We start from the raw sequence: 4326 nt of genomic DNA, 5'->3' as shown, positions 1-4326 counted from the left end.
GCATGTAAAGGAAGGATATTAAAGCTGAGCTTTATTTAGAGGACCACAGAGACTCTGTGTGGAAGTCGAAAAATTTAAAATGCAAATAATTGGGAGAGAAAAGACACAGTGGCAGGAAACACTGATGGTGAAGCAGCAGCAGATTGAAGAGAAGCTCTCCTCCTGTCAGTCCCTCTCAGCTCCAGTGGGCTATTAAATTGCTCCTCCAGCACCTCCTCTCCTCATCCTCCAAAGCCTGAATCTGTCAGCAGTAAAGTCACTTTCCAGGTTGATAGTCAGCACACAGTGGCAACATGCTGGAGAGCCTCTGCACTCTCATCACTGCTCTAACATGTGAGGAGGCTGACTTACTGCAGCTCTGAGCTCATGCTGGATTCATCAGTCTGTGTCTTTCTCTTGACTTCATGTCCTCTTGTTGTTTCCAGGTGTGAGTGCTGTGACGGTGCTGACACAGAAGCCCACTGTTGTGTCTCTGAGCAGAGGAGAGTCAGTCACCATGGACTGTAACCTGGGAACTGTTACAAACAGTGCTGCTCGCTGGTATAAACAGGTTCCAGGAGGAGTTCCTCAGTATGTGCTGAGATTTTATCACAGCTGGAGTTCTGCCGAGTATGGTTCTGGTTTCTCATCTCCAAGATTCACTTCTACTCATCAGTCAACATCAGATTATCGTTTGATGATCAATAATCTGGAGGAGGGAGACTCAGCAGTCTATTACTGTAAAACATGGGACGGCTCTGCTAACGAGTACGTATCACAGTGATTCAGACTGTGACAAAAACCTCCTCACTCAATACTTCTGCTTTTTAGTGTCTGATACATCAGCTCATGTTCAGTCTCACTAAATTACAAATCAACTCATGTTCACACTCAGTTTCTCAGAGAACTTTCAGATTGTTGGAAACTTTCTGCTGTTTCATCACTGAAAATAATAACAACCAAAACCAACTCCCTCACTCATCCTTCATCCTCCATCATCACCATTAAAATACACCTTTCAGTCATCAAAACGACTTTATGGGGAATATGATGAAGAGTTTGTTGATTAAAGTTCTAACAGAGAATCTGTTGTGATGATGATGGTGAGGAGGATGATAACAATGATGATTGTGACTATGATGATGAAGATGATGATGATGGTGGTGCCGATCAGGATGATGATGATGTTAATGATAATGACGATGATGAAGAGGATGATGATGATAAATGGTTATGATGATGATGTTAATGATAACAATGATGATGATGATAATGATGATGATGGTGATGATGATGTGATGGTGATGATGATGATGATGGTGATGATGATGATGGTGATGATCATGATGGTGATGATGATGATGATGATCATAATCGTGACGATGATGATGATGGTGATGATGATGATGGTGATGATGATGATGATGGTGTCACCAGTGAAGGCTGTTCTCATTTCTCAGTGTCTCCACTCATCAGTGACTCTCAGCAGGTTTTTGTACAGCTGTGTGTACAAACTGAATCACTGTGGTATTCGGACCAGGAACCAAGCTGATTGTCACCAGTAAGTACTTTTACACTCAGCAGAAACAACAAAGATTTGATGCTTTTGATACAAACTAGAAGCTTTTTCATAGAAATGTGGAGTGTGGAAATGATTTGAAATATTCTTCTGTTAGTCTTTGACCTGCTTTGATACTTTATCTGTCAGCTAAAGGAAACATCTCCAAAGATTACATCATTTCAATCAGTTTCTCACCAAATATTGTTGAGTTTTCTTCATTTTCACCTGTTTTTAATAACTGCAGAACAGATTTTCTACCTAAACGTATTTTAAATTGACTTTGGTTTCTTGGCTCGTGTTTGATGGAAGTGAGTGAAAAAGGTTTTGGAAAATTCACCCAAATTAATTCAGTTGCTGAAATTCTCATAATTATATAACTTTATATTTTTGTATCATTTGCTGGTCATCATTTTACTTTTGAATTGATGCTGTTTATATTCAAAATGACTCTGAAATGGTGTAAAATATCTGCTTTAGTGAGATTTTCCTCATATTGTTGCTGAAGGTTGAAGATTTATTTGCTCAGTGTGTTTGTGATGTTTTCACAACCAAACTCCTAAATTCATTAGTTCCTGTTGAACTTTGTGTGAGTGTGTGAATTTCTTCTTCATGTATTTTCAGGCTCCAGCCTCCCTCCTCCTGTCTGACAGTCTTCCCTCCGTCCAGAGCTGAGCTCCAGTCCAACAAAGCCACTCTGGTCTGTCTGTCCAGACTCTCTGCACCTTTTGCAGAGGTGAGCTGGTTGCTTGGTGACACTTCAGTGAGCAGCGGGATCTCCACCAGCACTCCTGTCCAACAAGCAGACCAGACTTTCCAAATCAGCAGCCATCTGTCCATCCTGACGTCAGACTGGGACGCGCAGAAGGTTTACACCTGTAAAGTGTCTGTGGGCTCCCAGACTGCAGAGAAAAGCCTCAAGAAGTCCGAGTGTGAAGAATAGTGGAGGAGCAGCAGCACCATTTCACTCTGCTTCTTGTCTTTATGCTTTGTGCTGCATCAGCAGCTTCACATGTCAGAGGAGACCAGTCTGCATGCTTGGAATCAATGTTGTCACGCTGAGCTGCTGCTCTTGGAGCAGCTTTGCAGCTGCTCTGTTTTTACAATCTTTCAATAAAAACTCATCAAGTTGAAGAAAAAGAACTCTTTCTGTTTATTTGGACTCTTCCAAATGTTGTTTTCAGCAATAATCAATAAAAGTTCAGTGATTTTAGTGTCTTGTCTCAGGACAACAGAAAAATCAGATCTATGATAAAGTGAAACTGAGTTTTCATGCTTCATCAGTGAAGCGTGGCCTCTGGACGCCTCAGTACTTTCCCAGGATGCACCTGCAGGCCTCCTCACTCATTTATAGCTGCATCTAAATGGAGCTCAAATGTCAGCTGTGTAAAAACAGAGGAACCGTCTCATCATTAAAAAAATATTATATTTGAAGAAGAATGATTTTATTGTTTAATATGTGGAGGATATTTATGTGTTTAAATGTCACAACAGGATCATCAAGGGTGAAAGACTCGATGTTCCAGATAATTCATGATGTGATCCACGATGATGATACGATCAACACACATCGATCCAGCGATCAACAATCTGGGCTGGATTGATTTTATTCTCTGCAGTTACACTGAGCAACAGTGCATAAATGTATCGATGGCTGCTGATGCCTAAACGGAGCGTTGTCATGACGATAATGTGCTTGAGTGATGTAACCAGTGTAGTTAGAGCTCAGACACGTCACCCTTGTGTAGAAGGAGACCCTGTTGACTCCGATGTTGAAGCTCTAGCAGGAAGTTCTCAGCGAGCATGAAGATGAATGAATCCATGCTTGTGTTGTTCTCTCCTCTCAGCTGCTGCAGGCACCTCTCTGAATACGGAACTGGAATTATGGACGTTTGTCCAGGTTTGGTTCAAGGATTGGAAACAAATGGGAGAATACTGACAACAGAACTAGAGTGCTCCAAACACAACACAGCACATGGAGGTGAAAATGGTGGGAACTCCACCCAGAGACTCCCTCCCTCACCCTTACATCACACCTTACTGTTAGCTTCAAACCCATCACCACTTTGAGGCTTCTGTCAGCTGCAATGTGTCCTACACTCCAGGGAGGACAAAACATGGTCCCTGACATCTTCACGAGGAATTTTCCAGCCTCCTCTTCGGAGCCTCGATGTCGGGGAGGAAGAGGAGGAGGAGGAAAGGCCGTTCCACTCAGAAGGCACCTGTCTGCATGCTTGAGTCCAAAAAACCTGACACAGAGTAGCAGAAGATTGTTCTTTTCAAAAGGTTGCCCAGTATTTATTGAAGATCAAAAAGGAGTTTTGGAGTGTCGTTCAAAACTCAGCATGAGCTGTCAGATGATGACTGAATAAGGAGAACATTCAGTGTCTAAACTAAGGGACAATACACCAGTGCAGGCCTACATGGATCCTATCTGTGATTATTAATGTTGACTATTTTGGGTGAATATATGAGGAAGCATTTTTTCATTTAAACAGTTTAAAGTTCAGTTCATTTTATGAGACGGTTTCCTCAGTTTTTACACAGCTGACATTTGAGCTCCACTTAGATGCAGCTATAAATGAGTGAGGAGGCCTGCAGGTGCATCCTGGGAAAGTACTGAGGCGTCCAGAGGCCACGCTTCACAGATGAAGCATGAAAACTCAGTTTCACTTTATTATAGATCTGATTTTTCTGTTGTCCTGAGACAAGACACTAAAATCACTGAACTCTTATTGATTATTGTTGAAAACAACATTTGGAAGAGTCCAAATAAACAGAAAGAGCTC

General features: G+C 41.8%; 1 pseudogene; it reads left to right on the top strand.

The window, feature by feature from the left end:
* Positions 1–187: 187 nt before the first annotated feature.
* On the top strand, positions 188–2680 carry LOC130515563 (immunoglobulin lambda-1 light chain-like; annotated as a pseudogene).
* The last annotated feature ends 1646 nt before the right edge of the window (positions 2681–4326 follow it).

Source organism: Takifugu flavidus, chromosome 18 (assembly GCF_003711565.1).
Source record: "Takifugu flavidus isolate HTHZ2018 chromosome 18, ASM371156v2, whole genome shotgun sequence".
NCBI lineage: Eukaryota > Metazoa > Chordata > Actinopteri > Tetraodontiformes > Tetraodontidae > Takifugu > Takifugu flavidus.
Note: the sequence above shows the minus strand (reverse complement) of the source record. Positions and strands in the feature narration are given on the sequence as shown.